The 22221-nt window shown below is 42.3% G+C and overlaps 1 long non-coding RNA gene across 3 annotated transcripts; it reads right to left on the reverse strand.

The window, feature by feature from the left end:
* Positions 1 to 3401: 3401 nt before the first annotated feature.
* LOC127608640 (uncharacterized) lies at positions 3402 to 21916 on the reverse strand. 3 transcript variants are annotated; one of them, XR_007964290.1, is made up of 4 exons: positions 21510 to 21916; positions 13802 to 13884; positions 13475 to 13582; positions 3402 to 4971 (listed from the first exon to the last, which is right to left on the reverse strand). It is a non-coding gene; the product is annotated as an uncharacterized LOC127608640 (long non-coding RNA). The 3 variants fall into 3 exon arrangements; XR_007964289.1 differs by lacking the exon at positions 21510 to 21916 and adding an exon at positions 14210 to 14455; XR_007964291.1 differs by lacking the exons at positions 3402 to 4971; positions 21510 to 21916 and adding exons at positions 12060 to 12742; positions 14210 to 14455.
* Positions 21917 to 22221: the final 305 nt, after the last annotated feature.

A 22221-nucleotide genomic window follows, 5' to 3' on the forward strand; every position in this document is an offset into this window, starting at 1 on the left:
CTGAATTCCTTCATGTTCAGGCAAAAGAATGAAGGTCAAAATGCTATCTCGATGGTTAAACTCAACCTTAACTCATTCACTCCCAAAGACGCTTTTAAACGTCTTTTCAGACTTGGTCCAGAATTGGCTGGCACTGAATTAATTAATTAAAAGTTAATTTTTAGTTAAAATTAAAAGTTAATTGATTTGAATATTCGGATACCTTACGCATACACAACACAATTTCTGCTGTTAATAACGATGAAAGCAAATGGTAATTAAACTATGTGGTCCTGTTAGTAATTTGGGAAATTTTCATCATTTTGTTGTATCTGTGATTGTTACAAATATACAGAATAGGATTGTATGCTTTGAGTGGTCGCGTTTCTCAACGCATTTCCTGCAGTTATTTATCACGCTGATACTGTACATTGTAAATTTTGCATTGGAGGGAAAATCAACCAGAATCAAAGCGCTTAAAGTCCACATTTTGAATGTAAAGAGACTTAAGAGAAAGTTTTACTCATATTTTCAGATATGATTAGGAACTGTTAACTTTTTAGTCAGTTCATATATCAGTCGGACAGAATGATTCTCCTATTGCCAACTTGAAAATCCCATGGAAAATTGGTGAATTTACTTTCCAAGTCCCCGTGTTTGCGTGAGTATTCCACAGATACTCAAGCTTTTCACACGTTCAAAAGCATGCACGGTGGAGGAATTGAAGACTCTCATTTTCGGTGTGAAGGTGAATGGTCGTCGTTCTGAGATTGACCGGTTGCCACTGATTGGAATACATTTTTTTAAAGTAACTGTCCCAACCCTGAAATTCTCGCGCTAAGCAGTCAGGTAATAAAGTCCAGCTTGGTCGAGCAACACTTTTGTTTACTCACTGTCGGCCTCTCACATAAATTTACAAACTCGCACACCGGATTGAAGACAAAAAACGGAGATGAGCTCAGTGTTTGCTAGCAGCTGCTGCAACACAAGTGGATACATTTAAAATTGGTCCAAAAAGAAGACCGTGTAAGGCGAATGAGGTTCGAGTACGTTATTCTGAACGAAAAATGAAAACCTTTACGTCATTTGACACGACTGGGTTATACCATGACGGTATACATCCGATATATTGTCAAAAAAGTCAATACCGGTACCAAATTACATTTCGGAAAAAGGAACAACCTCATCTGCGGATAGAGTTCTGTTAAATCCAATGGTAGACACAGTGATACCTTATTGTCTTTCTCCCTCTGGCCCTTTTGTGTCTTTCAAAATGGCACTGGCTGAGTTGCATGCGTCTCGGCCCTTTTGGATATGTGAGCTGAAAGTAAACTGATAAGAACTGTTCTGTGCAGAAGACAGACAGGTTTGAAAGCAAAAATCAACTCAAAGGAAGGATAGGCGGATACGTGATCTATGTAATTGTGAATGAGTACATGAGCGGATCAGAGAAGACGAAAGGAGGGGGGTGACAAAATTTTACGGGCACGTCAAGCTAAGTGAGTTAATGATCAGACAGATGTCAGGGCTGCTCCTCTCCTTGCCTCTAACGAGGCAGGAGCACTCAGCCTAGACTAATGCAGCTTTTATCCTTTCTCCTTTGTAAACCCTGCTCCTTTTTATGAGCCTGTTTGCAGCTTAATTAGTGGGCGCAGTGACGGACAGCTTGTAGCCAAGAAGGAGAGAAAAAAAGCTGCTGTGGTCAATAACAGACTGACGAGACGATTAAACTTGTCTGCCTACTCCTCTTACCCCTGTCCACCAACTCTGTTCTATTGCCGTATCCTTTGAACTGGAACCTTCCAGTACAGTAAACCCCTGCTTATCCGCGATTCATCCTTTACGAGCTATTTTTCCCCCCCTGTTGAACCCAACTAACAGTTATTCACTTAACCTTTTTTAAAAAAATAGGATGTGGTGTGGAAAATAACAACACTATGGCTCGAAATATTGTATATTTTTTCTTTGTAGAGGAGTTTTAGGAATCGGTGACTTCATTTGTGGAGCAATTTCTTTCTTCCCGAAGGTAGACCCCAGGGAACTGAAGCAACATAAATAAAAATAACTATATAATGAATGAACAATTGGATTGCTTTCTTTTTTTTTTTTTACGTATTATAGAATCGACATTTTGTAATTTTTAATTTCACATTGAAAAGTGTATCCATGATATTTTTTGCATGCTGCTTGAACTCACGAAGCTATCATAATGTCCCGGGGGTCAGTAAGTTTAAGTGCCCTCATGGCAAGCCTGTGGATATACATTTAATTGTGAATGACGTCAATTCTGTCCGATCCAGTCTGCTTCAGCGACTCCTTCTTCATCCCAAAATCCGTCTCAAACAACTTTTCCGCTTAGCAGGATACCAATTGGCCGGACCACCTGTTGCTGATGGCGACAGCGCCCTGACAGGAGAATGCGATTGGACGGTGAGGTCGTTAACCTCCGCATAGAGAAGGAGGTGAACCCTGGCAGGAGGTGGCGACAACGACACACATCGTCTTAATGAGCATACGTACACACCCCTGCTTACACTTGCAAATCCCCCCACAAACTGGTATTATACACCCCCCCATGCACACACGTTTAAGCGCGGTCTCCAATTCCCCTCCTCCCCTGAGCGAGCGTTTAGCAAAACAGCGACGGGATCTATTGAGGACTAGTCTCTTTTCTCTTCTCTTTGTCCGGAGCTGATTGGCAATTTGTCTGCAGACGAATTACTTTGCTGGTTTCGCAGGAAAGGATGAACAGAATAAAGGACCAAAAGCCAAGGAATTAGAGGGCTAGTTAAGAGAGGGTGAGAGTGGAACAGAACCAAGAGGGTAAGCCCGAGAAAGACAGAGGCGCAGATTGCCGGAGAGGAATGCTGAAAAGACTGAACGAGAGTGTTGATTGAAATGCTCTGCGATGGCTGTCTGAAGTCTTTGTGCTTGGACAGAGTGCTTCAGGCAATTCAAAAGGCTTACTACTTCTCTGCTCCCATTGTCACAGATGGAAGGATTTTGCATACCTCCGAGTTTTATTGCTACTTTGTGTGGCTCCTTAGATCCATTTCCCTCCACTTGAAAGCTAATGATTTACCTAAAAATATTTTGGGGCGTATTGGAGCTGCAATGGTGTTATGCGGCGAAACAGCAGGCCAGGTGAAAAAAAAAGAATACAAATTCAGACAGGATTCAGGAAGGAGATTTTCCAGTTTTCGTTAATTTTAAGGAGTGACAGTTGACCAGTTTTGAGCAGCCCACGTGCAGCACTGCTCTCCAAGTTGTCCGGCCCAGTGACTTCCTCATTCCTCTTATAAAGTGTGTTCACTTGAGCGTCAGGCCAATCAGGTCCAAGCAACAATTGGCCATTCCCAGGTGGTTGCAATGACCTTATCTGAAACGATTAGCGTTCTACAAGGTGCACTAAGTATCACACAACAAGTTTTGGATGGAAAGAAATGTGCGCCTTTCTTCCATCCAAAATACCCCCCCCCCCCAGAATTTTTAATATATGTCTTTTGTCATCATGACAAATGGACAATGTAACGTGATGATTAAAAAGAAAAGCACACTTTTCAAAAAATCTTTTATAGAGAAGTTACTCCAGAAGATGAATTTTACACTGTTCTCTACATGTGTGAGTTGAATCCCATTGCAGGCTCCACATGGTTTTTCGTGTGACTTTGCACTGATCTGTCCACTTGTAATCATCCACGTCAGGAAAACCACACCGCCTCTTGAACTTAACGAATTGTTCTGACGTAAATAGTCATACAAATCCAATATTGCGTCCCCCGGCGTAATTTGGATGATGTTCAAATGTAATCAAGATATGGACGTGGCTTGATAAGAGACTTGAAATTGTGTAAAAAATGACTTCCTGACTGTAATCACATGGCGGGAGAGAAACAATGACATGCACTCACTCAACTATATTTACGGTTCTCCACCCTTCCTCCTCCATTTTGGAGCAGCTGTAGAGGAGTGTCTCGACCCGTGGCCAGGAAAGGGCCCTTTGGTTCGAATCCACCTCCCAACTGCTCCCATTAAGCTGGAAAGCTTCCTGTTGCCTGTTCGCTTCATCAACAGCGCGGCCCTGCTGCGTTCATGACTGCGCTTGGCTACATGCAGATGTCACATTTCACGGATGTGTTTACACGACAATAAAGTCAAGGGAGTCCATGAAAAGCTGACCACAGTCGACTGGAGTTAAGTGACTCACCGCCCACAAGAAAAGTTACTCACCCATTCTCAGCAAAATAGGTGATAATGTGGCTATACTTTCACTCATAAACATCCGCTAGGATGTCCCCTATTGGGTATGTTTGAAGATACTAATCTCCCCGACAGACAATGGCTCTTCCTGAGAGGCTGTATATGATATCCTCTCACTTGGATTCATTGACAACTCCTTTCAAAATGCCCATTGTTCATTTTGTATGACAAACCTTTTCGAACAGTAGCAAAAAAACAATATGTATTGGCTCTGTATGGCGTGCATAGTTTAACTACAGATGTTTTGGATGGAATTAGCAAGTGAGGCATGAGCCAACATCTTGTCGCACTTGTTACAGCTTCCCAATATTTTGATGGGTTAAAAAAACAAACCAGTCCATCAACATTTTTATCCAAGTGTACGTGTTATCCAATTAGTTTGGTTTTTCATATACGTGGTTGTCTCTCTCCCTCTCACACAAACGCACACGATCCAAGCGGCTGCATCTCACACTGTCTGCTTGAGTGCCAAGTGTTGAAACTCTAAACACATGTTGCGATGTAATTTCCTTTTCTACCGAATGCATTTGCGACGACATGCTGTTCTAATAATTGTCCGAGTTGCATTTTTTAGATGTCTGCCGTTGGACCTACCTCATTGAGGCTGTCAGCACAGGATAGAAGAAGGAGGCAACAATTAGATGTTTGAGGAGAGGCAAAGTAAGACGTTCATAAAAGTCTTAAGACAGACGGAGAACATGTGCGGGACCGAGAGAACAACTCTTGGAGCAACTGCGGCGAGAGAAAGAACAAGAGATGGGCCTGTTAGTGGAAATGCACCTCTGTCATCAAAGCTCAAGTCCAAGAAATATTGTGCACGGCCTTCATTATATATGGATTACCGGTAAGCACGCACAGGTACCCACATGCACACAATCCGGGAACACGTTCAAATGACAATGCTATGTTGCAGCCAAACTCTCCCTCAATTGCGAAGCAGGCTTGTTCTTGGTCGACAGAACAAGTTTAAAATGCAAGATTGGTTCAGTAAACCCAATCAAACATTCAATCCTGTTATTTATTTCCAGCCCGGGACAATTCCATTTAAGTAAACATACAATCAGTCAGGCACACAGCGAGGCTTCCAGGAAGTTGGCTCACTATTAAGCATCACCGCACACAAGCAAAATGGAAGCAAAGCGATGTCACGTCACCGCTTACAACAAAGCAAAATTGAAACGTGTTTAATCACGTAGGCCGACATGCTGCCTGGCTGCGTTTTTTCACTTGCTCTTAACTCGATTTGACGAAGTAGGACTGAGTGTGGGCCACGGTTTTAAGCTAGTTGGCCACCAAGTACTGACAGTATGAATGCTGGCATGAAGCCCAGCCTCCGAGCACACGGCCTACACAGTAAACTCCCCAAATTGAGGCAGCAGATGGAATAGTGACAGGTAGTTGGATGCTACCCAAGTAACATTACATCGACGAAAAAGAAGGTAAAGTGCTTCAAACTTTTCGCGCAGCAGTCTTCACCTTATCTTTGAGTTTGTCCGCGTTTGTCTAGTCTTCCTACACTGTTATGAAGGGTCACCGGGTCAAATGTTCTCTTTTTACTGGCTCTGTTTCAACCATCATCATGTATTTTCTGTCCTCCCCCTGATTCATTCTCTTCGCATGACCGCCTCTCCTCTTTGGACTCACTTTGCGATAAATGATCTCTCTTTCCGCAGCGAAACAGCGACGTGCTCTCCGTCGTCGTGTCTTTTATGGCGCCGCCATTAACCATGTGTCACATTATTTTCCTGCGTTCCTACTCACGCTCTCTCATGCTAATTTTCACTCCCTCGGGGACAATGCACAGGAATGGGTGTGCAGCTTGTGGAGGGAGCTAAAGTTGCTTTTCAGTAATGATAGAGACATCCTGTTTCACGCACGCACACACACACATGCTCTCATGCTTACATTTACAAAGAGGATGTTGGCCGGACAATGGATAGCCCTCAAGAGTGTTTTGGAGGAAGGGGCCCCATCTACACCTCGCCTTCCAGTGCCTGTACACTATTCCCTGTTTAATAGTTTGAGGTATCCCATTACAGCATATCTGACTTCAGAACTTTTACTGCAACACTTGTCTGTGCAAGAAGATGCACTTTTTTTTTCACATGAGAGTACAGTTGGTCTTGGGTGGTGAGAGGTAAGTAAGTAGTTGCGGCATATTACTGCAAACCAAATTAGAATTTAAGAGCAAATGATTGAGTCATTTTCAGAGTAAAAAAGTCTGTTTACTGCTGAAAATGGCAAAATAAGTTTAGTATCCTTTTAACTCATTCAGTACCAGCCAATTCTGGAACAAGTCCGAAAAGACGTTTATAAACGTCATTGGGAGTGAATGAGTTAAGAATGGGATGACAATGGAAGCCTCCCGTGTTTTGTGTCCTTCTATTGGGCAGTGCGCTCCAATAATCTCAGCTTTATTTCACACATTTGCTTTGTGTTGTTTCAATTGCTATTCCACTGTTGAATGGAATATAATGATTGGAATATTATAATTATATTCATTCATCTTCCGAGCCGCTTGATCCTCACTAGGGTCGCGGGGGGTGCTGGAGCCTATCCCAGCTGTCTTCGGGCAGTAGGCGGGGGACACCCTGAATCGGTTGCCAGCCAATCGCAGGGCACACAGAAACGAACAACCATTCGCACTCACACTCACACCTAGGGAGAATTTAGAGTGTTCAATCAGCTTGCCACGCATGTTTTTGGAATGTGGGAGGAAACCGGAGCACCCGGAGAAAACCCACGCAGGCCCGGGGAGAACATGCAAACTCCACACAGGGAGGCCGGAGCTGGAATCGAACCCGGTACCTCTGCACTGTGAAGCCGACGTGCTAACCACTGGACTACCGGGCCGCCATTATAATTTATATATATATATATTACAATTAATAATGAGTGGGAGTGAAAGTTCTGTTGACAGAACTCTTTGCGGCAGTGTCTTGCTCTGCCCTGTATCCGCATAGTAAAGCAAATGAAGGGTTCGGTGAACACAATCTGCACAATGAACTCAGCATAAACGGAACACAAACTGAGCAGAATCTACACTGCATCCGCATTGTGAATCTTTTACAATTCAACTGCAGGCTGGCGAAGGCAACCTTATTTCAAAACTGTCTAAATTCATGAGAGAATTCTGCAATCGCATATTCAATGTTGCGACAATGCAGTCCTCTTCCGTTATTCCTCAGGCACTACACCCGCAGTGAAAGTAAGCCAATGTGGACCGAATAATTTAGCCTTACGGCAGCTGTAAGAGTGCGTGCAGCCGACGGGTACGATGGTGTGATAAAGTACACATATTTCTCTTGTTTTCATGTGTCAGAGTCTATTTTCACTCTGCAGTCCAGATACTGTTTTTCTTTGACGGTTCACAATTTGGTTCTGCCTTTTCTGCAGGCTCTGTGATTGGAGTGGGAACTTTTGGATAAGAGTCATCCAAGCATGGCTACGCCAAAACATATGATAATGAGCTTTTGTTGGCTCCACGTAAAAGTCCCAGCGTATCCGAGGTTGCGAGGAGGAGATGAATGGAGGTGGAGAGCAAGAGATGAGGAGAATGCAGAGAAAAGGAGGGGAGCGGCGGCAAAGAGAGAAGGAGCAGTGCCCCGGTGCTATTGTCCTGTCTGTCAGCTGCCGGGGGGGATGAACAAAGCAAACTGGTGGCCTGTGGCATATCAAATGTCTGTCTCACTTGCTCTAACTCTTAGCCGTGTTATTCGCTCTCCCGCTCAGTACATTCACCCCGGGAGATGTGTGACTCTCTTGTGTTTGTCGTGTCCCCCTGCCCCCTTCTGTCCTTTCTCATTCTTGATTCTTTGAGCACATTCAATTCCAGTCTGCTTCCCAAAGTGTAGCGAGCTCTGTCACAGGTGGGGTAGGAACTATAGGTAGGTGGATCTCCGGACGACAAACACTACACCGACCGTAAGGAGGTCACGGCATGGCCAGTACACTCCACACCTGTCTCTTGGCACCAGAGGCGTGAGGAATGGACATTGTAACACTGTGCTGCACCTGTACGTCAGCGATCAGACCGTGTAAAGATGTGCTTCCCAACCTTTATTGCACCAAGGCACCCGCGTTCATTGGAAAAATGTAGCAGCACGCATACAAACAAAAATGTCATCTCATTTTACTCACAAATGTACTTAGTCCAGTGATGTCATGGTCTTCTCTGCAGTCCAAACACTATCACGTTTATGGACCTACATTCACAATTTACATGAAATGGTATTATTTTTTTCCAAAAAGCCTTTTGTCTTTGTGTCTTGGTCACACAGTTTCCAGTCATTTGTGTGTGTGGGTTTTTATTTATTTATTTATTTATTTTTGGTCCCATCAGATTTCAGCTGCCATGTGTATCCGTGCAAATATTATTTCATCCAATCCCTTCACAATCTCAAGTGCAGGACCACACACATATGCACGCACGCACGCACGCACACACACACACACACCGTTGAAATCGCTGGTTCTTCTGTTACCGATAGTCAATCAGATTTTAGATTTTAGATTGCTGAACACCTTCTCGAAGGCTTGGCGATGAGCAAATTTCTCCGTCCTCTCATTGGTTCAGCTATGTTTGGCTTCTGGTTGGTTGAGTCGTGAATCAAAGCTTGATTTATGATGGCGGACGATGTCAGCCCATAATTCACTTTCAACATGCACTTTTCAACAAAATGTGGATTTGATGAGATTAGCTCAACCAAAACTCTTGCTGCTCTTTTTTTGGGGGGGAGGCCACTTTCAGAGTAGCTGGAGTGGAAAGTCATGAGTCAAACCTCAAATCTTGCTGTAAGACAGCATTGCTAACTACTGTTTTACTGTGCCGCAAAAACCCAACTGACCTTAGAAATCAAGCTCCGGTTGCGTATTACACATCAGAAGTGTAATGCATGTACGCTGTGTAAAATGCCGTTCGGTATATCGTCTTAATAAAAAAAAAAAAACACAGCATTGCTACCTTCTTGTTCTGACTGTATATGACTGCCTATTTTGCCTCCTGATATTAATGAGCTAAAAGACCCACAGAGCACTCACTGTGCGGGGAATCCCAACTTGTTTGGCTCTGTACACTCTGACTCATGTTGAGGTGAAAAGTGGAAATGGCGGCTCCTGTTTTGTTTCCCAATCTGTCATCTACTCCACTCGTCTTTTCCTAATCATGTGCTGTTGCTATACTCTCCTGTCAAATAACTGTGAGGGAGATTTTTTTTCCCCCAAGTAGAGTCGGGAGAACATTTGTGGCTTCCAGATAGTATCCAATAAAAGCAGACCGCGAGCTCGATCTCTGTCTTCGCTTGCTCGTGCTTTAACTGTTTCTTTTTCAAATGAACTCCGGCTTGACTTGCGATTGGCCGATGTCAAGTCCTGGAGTGGATAATATGGAGCACCGGGAGAACACCAGGTGGGTTCAAATGCTTTATAAGCTGCTAAGGGCTGGTCCCCAAAATGCAGAAAGCTCACACAAAAGACGTCTCATAATTTGATCAATCTAGTACCGATATTATCACAGAGTCGGATTGTGTTATACGGCGAGCTATCTTAAATCCAAATGTGAGTTGTAATTAGCTTTTTGTTCATTTATTCAATTTAGAAAGAGTGACATTTACTACATTTGATCATCGATATCTTATTGATTGAGTGTGTTATTGTCCTTAATTGTTTTAGTGGTGCAAAGACTCATTAGAATTTTTAGCAAGCAGGCCCCTGCTCGCCATCGGAAATTTTGTGGTGATTTTTTTTCCATGATGATCGATTTCAGGGCTGGTCGAACCGCATGACAGCCGACAATCGCTGATTAGCTTTCATAGTGTGACGGCCCACGAACCTGACATACAGAGATGATCAAGAAGTGTGGGTTTTCATTTCTTTTGTAAGCAATCAAAAATGGGCGTTGACAGTATGAAGGGAAAAGTCAACATTTCTAAACCTTGATATGCTGGAAGCAGTGCCAGGGACCCAGTAGGATGCCCAGTCTGACTGTTGCTATTACTGAAAACACTTTAGACGGCGTTGACGTCTTGGATTGTTGTTGTTGATTTTGATTGACGTTTGTTGTGTTTTGTGTTGTGATTAGTGCAATTGGAAGAGAAGGATGATATCAACATTCATATGCTATCAAATGCTACTAAAAGAGAAGAAACCTGGAGCTAATTGATTTGGTTTATGGTGCCATTTCAAGCTTGTGACCAAAAGAAAAGTCTTTTTCACCTTTATGTGCTGATTTTGTTTGACCTGCCATTTCATTTTCCAAATTTCTTATTCATTCCAATTTAAAAATGTCAGAGCATACCCAATAACAGAATAAAACAATCAATTGAACTCAAGTGGCTCAAATGTCATCGAATGCACGAAATGAATATTTTTATGATGTATTGCAGTTTTCTTTCTAGCTCTTCATCTTTTTGGAGAGAGGGGTAGTAGCCCTCAAAACAGCAACAACAAAGGCTGTTGTTTTAGATTGAAATCGCTGCCAAAAGCAGATTTGATGAAATATTTAATGTGAGAGAATTCTGAGCAACACAAATGACCTTCACAGTGTGAACAACGTGTTGATGGACAGATAACATGGCTGCTGTTATTTGTTGACAGGATACAGGCCGGCTTTAACCTTTGACTCATGCCAGTGGCCAACTATAACCTTCTGACCCCCTGCTTTGTGTTTTTTCTTTTTCTTCTTCCTCTTTCCTCTTGTTTTGCCATTTCCCAGATATCCCAGAAGGTAACAGAACTGTTTCTCTATATCAACACAACATGCAGTCTCGTGTGCTTTGGTCAAGGCTCGCTTTTCTTGGACAAATGTTTCCAAAACTCTTTCTATTTCCTTTTAAACCCATGAGCACATTTTAGCAGCTTTGGTGCGTGTACTTGGATATGATTGACATTATTGCTATTTGAACTGCGCCTGGCCCGACACCTTTGGTGATGCATTACTGGTACTCCGCTCCAATCAGGTTGCCGTCATCGGTACAGGTATTTCATTTTTAACACAATGCGATCAGATTTACTGGAAGCCACTTGTGAGACATTTGTTGACAAACTGTTGAATTGTAATTTGCAAGTTTGCGTGTTTTGTAAAGAATCGGCGTCAACAATATGCAATGGGGGCTGCGTTCACAGTCCTGTCTCGTTAAGCGCTTGCATGGACCCATGGGGAGTGTTTGTGAACGGAACTGGGGTGAGGGTGATATATGGGCCGTATTTTAGACACCTTGGAACTGAACTTTGACCTCGGTGACGGATTGTTCTGCTAGTTTGAGGTAAGTGACACCACCGGCGTACACAGGAAAGTCTTTGTTTATGTAATACATAACATTTTTGGAAAAGTCTTGCCTACTTGTAAACGTTGGAGGCTTTATTTGAATCATCTTAACTCAACAAAAAGAGTTTCAGACCTGCTGAGATGAGATTAACTGATAAGTATGGAGACTTCCTCCGTTGTCCCTGAAATAAACGATGACATCTCCCAAGTGTATGCTGTCTTTCTTGATTAAATTTATGGTCTTAAGGGGGCATAAATCTGTCAGACAAATGGGTCACATGTTATTTTGGGGACTTTCCCCTCCTTTAGGGTTCACGAGGCAAGGCTTTGTGATACAAGAATAAACATTTACTGATTGGTCAAGTGAAGTTAGTGTAAGTTTTAAGAAAATGAAGTGAAGCTTGTCTTAAACGTTTCAGGAGTGTGTGAGCAATGGAAAGAATTCAGTGAGTGAATGTGGGAGTATATGTTCTAATAAAAAGATAAAATTACATAGCTGTGCGTGCATGCATGTGCGAGAGAGAGAGAAAGAGACAGAGAGAGAGAGAGAAACTGTATTTATGCAACCCAGGGTCAGAGGTTATCCTTTCTAAACTCAACCCCCACCCAACACACACAAATGCAAATTCACATACATTCCTTTCCCTAATGACTTTTGTCTCCAAACTCAAAAAAGTTATTTGAAGACCCAAGAGAAACAACATAGAGAACAAGAATAGCGACTCTTTCTCTACTGACTAATCCCTTGTCCTCGCCATGGTAACACACGGTCAACAGAAGGTTCAGGGGTCAGCAGGTGACCTCCACTGGTCCCATCTGGCCCAGAGGATAATGATAGATGTTCTTGACATGGTGGAAATAATAGGAAATAAATAGAGCTCCAGTCATGGAGCAACATCCCAATGTAAGTCTCCTCACTAGTTGGCTAAAAACGGAACAGGAAGCGAGGAGGCGGAAACAAAGCTCCTCACACAAAGGGACATATAATGTAGTATTTATTTACAAACGTACTATTTATTTCCAGGATTTGCGTGAAAGGATTATTTGTTTTGAGTGTTCAAGTTGAAAAGCTGAAGTCATGATTGTCGTGCCTGATGTCTCTCTGGTGACGAGGTTGTGTGTTGTTAGACCAAGGTAAAGAGGTCAAATGGCTTTGTGGCTTCTTTGGAAACCAGTAAAAAAATAAAAATGAAATCACAGATGGTGAGGGACTGTGCAGCTCCGATGTGCTCAAGAAGCCTGCACAGAGCAGTAAATTATATGCTTTCCTTCTCAAAGGCAGTCTGCAGAGTATTCAACAATGCACCGACAGTACACGTGATTTCTCCAGGTGTTTGGACACATGACTGTCATAATGATAAACTGCGTCCCTTCAAATTAAGTTCAAGCTTGAGAAATTAGAAAAGTTGAAAGTATGGTGACTGTATACTTCAACTCAGAGGTGGGCCTTTTGCGAAATTTGCCAGTTTGTCAAGTGTCAACCATCAGCGGCCTGGTCACCAGTCCGTCTTCGTTAGTCCATAATAAATCTTCAAACCGAACTACAATCGTCACTCTCTGAGTCTGGCGGGTTATTTTAAAAGCGCTTCCATTGTTAAATTACATCGGTCCGCCAGTCGGTACGGTCATAGTTCAACAGATGAAAAATCAATGTCATTAAAATGGTAAACACTTATTTGCCAATCTACAGCATTGAACTGGTGCCTTCCTGCAACTTTTTTAATTCCTAAAACGCCCAAAAGGTTGAATTTAAAGTTTAAAATGATTTGCCTTAACAAGAATCCGGATACACATTGCGGCCAAAGGTAAAAATCTAATCCTAGTACCTTAAGGGCATCTCTTTGGACAGACAATAGCAGTAGAAGTAAACTGTAAATAAACTAAAGTGTTTTTGTTTGTAACAACTTTGTGTTGAGATGAAAACTACCTCCTGTGAAGGAAAGCATGACATTAAAAAAAAATCCCTGTTACCTGCATGGTGCCATGGCCTCAGGTGATGTGAGGAGGGGGTGTCGGATGATGTACTTTTGTGTTGTAATCTCCTGTGATTGGGTGAGGGGAGAGGCTCATCTGACTGGGCTGTGCAGGAAGTGTGAATGACAAAGCACATGTCATGTCTTATATTTCAACCGCATGCAGGACAATATGTGCCAATCACTTTCGGGGCAAATGATCAACAGCAATAAAAAGTTCTCTCTCTCTCTCACTCTCTTACACACACACACACACACACACACACACACACACACACAAAATCAAGTTAACCCAAACTATATTTATCCCGTTGTGGATATGTACCTGCCAAGTTAGAGCTCCCCGGGGTTCATCCTGTCAGGCTCTTGCCTACTTCTCTTCTGCCTCGAGGCTACGATTGGTCCTTCCTGTCATGTGGAGAGCCGAGGAGAAAGAAGCAAAGTAATATTATACATGAAAGTCAATACATGGGTTAGGTCACAGCAGTTGTAGAATTTAACTTTCATCATGAAAGAGACTTAGTGTGTCAGGTTCTAGACCGAACTGAATCATGTTTTTGGATTCCAGGCTGAATGCAGGCTAGAAATGTGATATCAAAAGTATTTACAGAAAAGCGCAAACAGAAATTGCAAAAGAGAAACAGCAAGAATAAACAAAACAAAATGTCAAGAAGCCAATAACACAAAGCCAAGGATCAAGAGCAATAGCAAAAAATAAAATAAAAATACTTACAAACTACTGTAGAATCTATGAATAACGAGAGTGACTATGGATAGTATCGAGATGTCTAGAAAACAACACTAGAGGCACTAAAGAGAGCAAGGTCAATAATCTGACAGTGACTTGGAAACTTGGCGGTCAAGGCTTGATTGGGAAACACGGAACAGGTGCGCCTGCTGAAGGTTAACACATTTCCATGCACAACGAGTTGAAGTCTCAAGTAGATAATCTCTCACTTGACAGTTTATAGGTGTCAAACTCAGGTCCTGCATGTTTTCCAAGTCTCCCTGTTGCAACACACCTGATTCAAATGATCAGATCATCAGCAAGCTCTGCAGAAGCCTGACATTGAACCTGTTCGTTTGAATCAGGTGTGTTGCAACAGGGAGACTTGGAAAACATGCAGCACAGGGGCCCTCCAGGACCTGAGTTTGACACCTATGGTTTAAATTCATGATTTTTGTGCAAATTTTGACCTTTTTTTTTTTTTGCTGTGAATTTATTAAATGCCGTGTTTCTGGATTTGTCAAGGTAGTTTCAAAATGACCATTTATGCTTGGTTCCAAATTTAGAAAAGAAGTAAAGAACTGTGACACCATGACAGTGTGTGTGTGCCTGTGTGAGATCATAGTATCATTCAGAGCAGTGGGTCATTGCCGATTTATTGCTGCTTGTTGATTTGTGGTAAGCCAATAAAGCCGACATTAAATTTGACATCTGTACTCAATGTAGAGGAAAATGATTAATTTAGAAAGAACAAGAAACACGCTCGATGGAAGTCTGCTTGTTGGAGCAAGCAAGGAACAGTGTTTAAAACCTGGCAGATGACTCTGTACTGAATGGAATCGTGTTTAGTTGGAGCACAGAAAGACACATAGTAAGAAATTGAGGTGTGCAGTGGAGGCTCATCTGCGGTTCCCACGCTCCGCAGAGTTAGCTGCCTGCATGTGCTCACACGGTTGAAAGTGTGTCTGCAAGACTTTGCATTTGTGTGTTTGTGACACTGGTGTCCCCCAGAGCACAGACCAACTAGGTCTCACGGTGACACCTATTATCCACATGTAACATGACACACCACCAGGGAGAAAGACATCGTGAGAAGGGTGGGGGGTGAACGCAATTCCCCTTCAAGCGCCTGTTCGCCTCAGCATTGATTATATCACAACATTCAACCATCTGTCTGAAACTGTCCTACAGTTCTACTTTGTCTATGTGCTTGGCACACAAGGCCCTGACATATTTTGTGTCAATAGGGAATCAAGTTTGTCCTGGGAATGGCCTGGATCAACATAATGGAAGTCCGAAAATGTAATCTGCACATATGAGGTCAAGTTTGGGTTCGTGCCCACAGAGGTTCTTCTTAATAGTGCTTAGACATTTATTTTGATTAGAAAATAAACATTTATGGCCTGCAACCAGGCGTCAATGCCAAAACAAGAAATGCCCTTTTAATAAATAGGCCTACTTTTTCCATTGGCCCATTGACCTTTTCGGTCACCAACACATTTACTTTGCATGCCATGACTTCACTTTAAACAGGTAAACTCTAGCTGTACTCATTGCCATGTACGCTAACCAATGTCTGCATAAAGACTGGGTGAATGGTCAAACTGAATAAAATGGCAATTTATGGAACCTCTAAAGCCTGCCACACATCAACTGTTGTGGCCAAACAAGACCGACACGCTGTGGCTGTTGACCACAGTGTGTCTAAAATGCACACAAGCTTTCACAAAAAACAAAAAAATTATGCTTGCTTGGTCATTGCATGGAGGAAGAATACGTGCCGACTGTGGAAACAAAACTCTGCACTGTTTCAAAGGTAATGCACATAAGAACAAGGTTTGGTGCCACCTATTGTAGGTGCTGTAGATGTTATCACAGAGGGGCAACGGTTGGTCTTAAGGTAGGTGTCAGTTTGGCTGCTGTGTGGTGGACGTGGTTAGACATTTGGAATAAGTAGGGGCTCCTTGTAGGGGGGGTTGACTGGAGACATTCTAAACTGTAGTATCTCATTTTCTTTCAGCCTGCTCAGGTTTCCTAAATGCTGCCAGCTACAAAGCAAAATGCAGCCAAAAAAAGAGTTGGAGCACAAGTGCAAGGGTGTGTGTGTGTGTGTGTGTGTGTGTGTGTGCGTTGTGGGGTGTGAAGTAAGTCAAGGGAGTCTAGGGGGAGACTAGGGGTGAAGAAAACTAAAGGTATGGAGGAGGGTAAGAGACGTTGGAAGTGAAAAGGATTAATTCATTTATAGGGGAACTGTAAAATGAGAGAACATATCAAATGCACCAGTAAAGAAGTATAGATGAGCTATAATCAGGGAAATTGGAAGTTTCAGAGGAAGAAAGGAGTGAATACTAAATTAGGAGGGATTTGAAAAGGGGGCGTTGTCTGAAAGTCAAAGTAGCTCCTGTCTTTCTACCTCTTTCACTCTTTCCTTCAGTGGGAGCCGTCAAAATAATGGATTGTCACGCTAAAGGCCGGAGACAAGAGGGCAAAGGAGTTGCCCAGGCAGGGGGGTCGGGGAAGGAGGGAGTAATTGTAGACGGCCAGGGGGAGGCCATTTTGGACAGATGGGGGTGAACACACTGAGAGGTCTGCTATGCTTCCAAAGCAATTTATTCCCTATTACAGAGTGGTGACAAAACACTGTGAGAGAGCAATTGTTATTCCAAAGCTGAGATCACGCAATTGACTGTTTTGCATTTCAGCTCTATTCCCTCCAAAATATTGTTTGTAATATTGAAATACTGTTATTTCCAAACAAAACAGTCCTAAAGTAAAAAAGTGTGATGCAGCAAGTGCACGAAGAAATGATGCTGAGCATAACTTGATAGAAGAGCTCACTATATACGGGAACAGTCCAAAGTTGGATACATCGCATCACAGAGAACATTTTAGAGTTCGGAATGCCAATTGGGGCTCAAAACTTAAAAATGAACAGACTGTAACACATTCTGGATTCCGAAAGATGGAAAAAGAAATGCAGGAAGACTCGTTGGAGAGACCACCTGGACCATTTCAACAAGTAATGGAAAAGAGCCGCCAAGACAGATGAAGAAAATCTCGGAAGGCTGATGCCCAAATTCACACATCATTTTTCGACTTGTGTAGCTAATTGATGTCAGCAAAACATTAGAAACAGCTCTCGATATGTTTGGTGCATTGTAATGCTGCACCACCGCAGTCTAAAAATGAGTTCTGTCATACAAAAAGAAATATAAATAAAAATTTAAAAACTGGAAGGTTTTGGTTTCTTGCAAAATTCTGCATGGACACTTTATGCTTATGAATATTCTTTGGCAGCCCTTGTAATATCTTTGAACAAGTCACAATGTATCTTGGCCCGCTGACTATTTTGAGCAGATTTTTCCTGGCCCACATGTGAACTGGTCATTTGTGGCTTCGCAAGGCTTCGGGCTGCTTGGAGTGTGAAACACACTTGAGACGCAAAACTCATCATTGCTCATCAGGAGGAAATGAAAGTCTGTATTTAAATGTGCTATTTAGAACCCGTGTGCCATCACCACATCATGTCAATGACAGTTGGTTCACATTTTAACTACTGTACTGTGGCTGCTGTGTTGTTTCTACACTGCGAGAACATTCACTTGCCAAACCAATGTCAGGCCACCGATATCTTTGAATGGAGTTTCAATGCTATCGAAAATGAGCTGCAGCTACTTTCCTAGAGGCTGTTTGTTGCTGGCTGTCTTAATAAACAGAAGGATTGCCTGTGCGCCCCCCCCCACCCTCTCTATTCCTCTGCCTCCCCAGCCAGTCTTGGTACAAGTGTGTTTGATGTATATTTGATAGATCCCTGCCTCTTTTTCCCTTGCTGACGATATAGGATCAATAGTGTGCGTGCGTGTGTGTGTGCATGTCTGGGTGTGTTTGTCAGAAAAGAACAGATATGAGGTACTGGCTGAAAGCGATGCGAATGCAATGTCGTCCAGCTGTAAGATAGAGAAGATGACCCACGCGAGACTATCCAATCCGATGGAGAGTTGGGCCGCACAATCAGGCGGTGTTGGATTTAATGGAAAGGTATGTGGATCATACTGTAATTTCCCTGTAGGCTCCCCTCAACAATGAAAAGAATTAAAACAAAAGAGAACCTATGGGAATGGGGTAACGGGAAACAGATTGATGCAAAATATGGAAGTAAAGAACAAAAAATTCAATATAGTCGAAAATAGTGTGCACACCGTCCTTATAGAGTGGCTAGATAAAGGAAGACATTTTTTAAAAAGTCAGGAAATGACAGATCTTCTGGTTGTTTGTAGACCTTAAATGGATAAGACATATTGAAGTACCGGTACATTTTCTTTTTTTGCGATCCATTCACATACTTGTCAACTTTTCGGAGCACCAACCTGTATAAACTACCAAAAAAAAAAAATCCTGATAAAGAGCAAAAAAATCCTTATAACATACCAAAACATTTTATATGTCAAAATAACGGCAGAAAAAAAAAACACGAAATTTTCAATTATATTTATTGTAGAGCTCCATAATACAATGTCTGGTTAATGTCTAATCATCATTCTACTTAGTTTTACTTACTTACTTACTTTACTTACCGGTACTTACTTTTTTCACCAACTCCAAATCATTTGGAGTTGGTGACAAAAAACCCCCCCCTGAAATTTCAGAATCCGTATGATTTGTGCGATACGACCTTATACGTAAGATTCACCACAAAATCCGTATGAACTATGGCTAAACCGTATGAGTTGACGGGTACGCATTCACGAGTCCCCCGGCCAGTTTGCTCACTCGATGATTTTGGTCTACACCCAGTCTCTTGAATAGATTGATGCGCATGGATGTTTCTTTCCCCCACGGTCTTCGACAGCCTGCACACTTTAAAAGATGCCTCTCTCGACCATTTTGCTTAATACTTCAACAATGTCTATTTTGCTTGCAGTGATTTCTCCCACAAAGACCTCGGGGACACCCAAGCAAGCATGTGTTACATCCCTCCCCCACGTGCCTTTGCTCCTCTCCGAGAAAGGCAGGATGCTGCAATACCTCCAGAATGAAGTGATGGTGCCTTTGGGCTTCTAAGCCATTTGAAATGCAACCAAACAAGCTCTCCAAGGAAAGCTTTGAAACAATAGCACTCCTTTTTTCTGGGCATTAATTCAAGTAAGCATCTTTTTTTCCCTCCCCCCTGTGAAACAACTCCGGCAGGACCCATCAAATAAAGTTTAACAGACAAAGAGCATGTTTAGTTCAAACCCTGAGCGAAATAAGCTGCTTACCATCACTGGTGTGATGTTAATATATATTTCTCTTAGGATCTTGTGGAATAAGTGTACAGCACCAACTGCAATCCCATAATAATTGTTGGATGTTTTCTGATGGATTATTACTTGGATAGACAGCTTGGAGTAACACAGTTATTGGCAGAGTTATTGTTGGCGTATCTCTGCGAAGGAAGAAAGACAGCCAGGAGACTCATGAATTTATAACATCATTGTGGGTGTGGAATGCAGCTACCCGCCCCTCCACGAGTATGAACAATGTCTCTTTGTCATCCATAATTTCTTACCGAAATTATTTTCAGAATTCTAACAAGATGAATATCTAGCAATAATAATAATAATACATTTTATTTATAAGCGCCTTGAAAGACACCCAAGGACACTTTACAATAACAAAAAACACAAAACAATACGGGTTGAGCAGCGGCAGCCAAAACGCCAATTGCAGTCAGCTGTCATTCGAAAAGAAAATGTACAAAGACCATAGGAAATTGATTGATTTTACCACCATGTGTGAGATACCTGAGAATATTCTCATTCATCCATTCTCAAGGCATTTCATTTCTCGCAACTGGACTGTTCTGGTTGTTTTAGAAGACGATTTTCCTTTTATATGAGTAAGCTTCATCATTCATGCATCCGTAGCCTGAATGTTTGGGTGGAATTCCAACAATTTATCCCCAAAGTTAGGCCCCGGTCCAGATGGATATAGAGCCAAACTTTTCTTATTCTTTTTTTTTTTTTTAACGTTTCCTGTAAACACAGAATCGTTTCTAGACATATGTCCGAAACCCGTGCAGTATAAAAGTAGGTCTGAAGCGGCTTTGTAACACTGCCACATCCTAACATACAACCTTTCCAGCTTGTCAATGTATCGAATGTCAATTTCATGAAAGTGAGATGTGAATTCACTTGTATGGAACATTGACTGAGAGAAATGAATTTTATCACTGCTCACCACGGTAAATCCTTCGCCTGCCACTCCTACTATCCTGCCAACATGACTACGTAAACAAATGCCCGTGGGGATCAGCCACGTGATGTCCAGATCTCTGTTAGACCCAGGAGGAAAGGCAAATAGCGTGTATCTGTGTCGTGTTTCCAAGTGCGATGACCAACCATTGGCCTGACATGAACATGACAGCATTTTAGGTAATTTCTGCAATTCCATGTTAACAAGAATTGTTTGATGTAAACCTTTTCACTCGATTGTTGTTTGTTGAAACATAGAAAAGGTGACTGCATAGGGGAACGGCTTAGGAGAGACGGCACAGGCTACAGTCATTGGCTCTCATGACGTACATTTCAAATTGTGATGGCCTTTGGCCTGAAGACAGTCTGTTTCACTCTCAACACCTGTCTTAGTGTCACTGGTGATGGACTGATGAACGGCTGGATGGATATGTGCGCGTACATATATGTCAGGGTGTTGTCTGGAGGGGAACTAAGTCACATCTCAAGATGTTCAATAAATGCCGGCAAGGTCTGGTCAGATTTCACACACTAAAGATATTGGGTCCCAGCGAGGTTAAAAAACGCCTTGGCCAAAAACTCATTTAGTGTATCACCATTACATAAAAGTGTGCTGATTGACATTAGGCTCATCAAACAGGACAAATATATACGCCGGAAGCTCTTTTACAAAGTAATTGGTCAAAATTGCCTGAAAAGTTGTTTCTTTATAGACGACTGTTAAGTCCTCCATGGCTGCTTATCATCACGGAAAGGTTTACTTGGAGCCGCTAGGTGCAACAGCCGTGTAACATTCCTGACCTAAAACGGCTGTTAAGGAGACGCCAGTGAATTAATGTTACTCATGTGTACACAGCCCAAACCGAATTCCTGCAGCCTCTTAAACCCTCTTTCTTTGTAAATCTGTCAAATCTCGCTCCAAAAGTGTCCAAATTCCCCCACTGAGCAATTATAACAAAGGCTATTTCAGTCGGCGCCACTCATAAAGAGAATGTTCAAAAGGCCCTGCTGTACTACCATTAATACACATAACCAATGTTGCCAGTTACCTTGAAAAAGTAACGTAGCCATACCTTAGCCATGAAATTCTCCTCGGTGTAGGGTGCTGTCCTGCCTGTTTTCCAGCTCTCCCAGGAGCAACACACCTGATTCAAATAATCCTGAATGTTTTATTGCCGCTTCAGAACTGATCATCTGAATCAGGAGAGATGGAAAACAGGCAGGACAGTGGCCCTGCAGGCCCGGCCAGAGCTGGACATGCCTGCTTTGTTAGAGCGCTTGGTCCCCAAGAATACCAATTTGTCAAATCTGCTATCTTACTGAGTCAAGGTATGAATGCACTTGGCGACTTTGAAATCCCAGGATGAAGGACTTTTCCTATTATTCCAATGTGCTTAATATATATTCAAGAACTGCTATCTTTCTGATGTCACTAACATTATTACCTGTTCCTGTTTGGCTACAACCTTATCAGATCATAATGCTCAGATGAAAGCTGGTGATTTAAATATTTGAAAATGTCAAAGTTGGACTTGGAAAGATTCGAAGCACCGGACTTCCACCGATGAGGCTGACCCTTCAAACATTCAAACTTTAAACTGTTCATTTTACTGTATCCGTATGTTTCAAAATCAAACCAAAACTTATGATTGGTCTTTTTTGCCCATTGAATGTTTCCTCTATGTATTGTATATGCATTTATATATTTTTAGAAGGACTACGACTACATCTCTTTTTCTCTTTGCTTGACGTTGCACTCATTACATACACACTCTCTCACTCTGC

This window comes from Hippocampus zosterae, chromosome 10 (genome assembly GCF_025434085.1).
Source record: "Hippocampus zosterae strain Florida chromosome 10, ASM2543408v3, whole genome shotgun sequence".
Taxonomy (NCBI): Eukaryota; Metazoa; Chordata; class Actinopteri; order Syngnathiformes; family Syngnathidae; genus Hippocampus; species Hippocampus zosterae.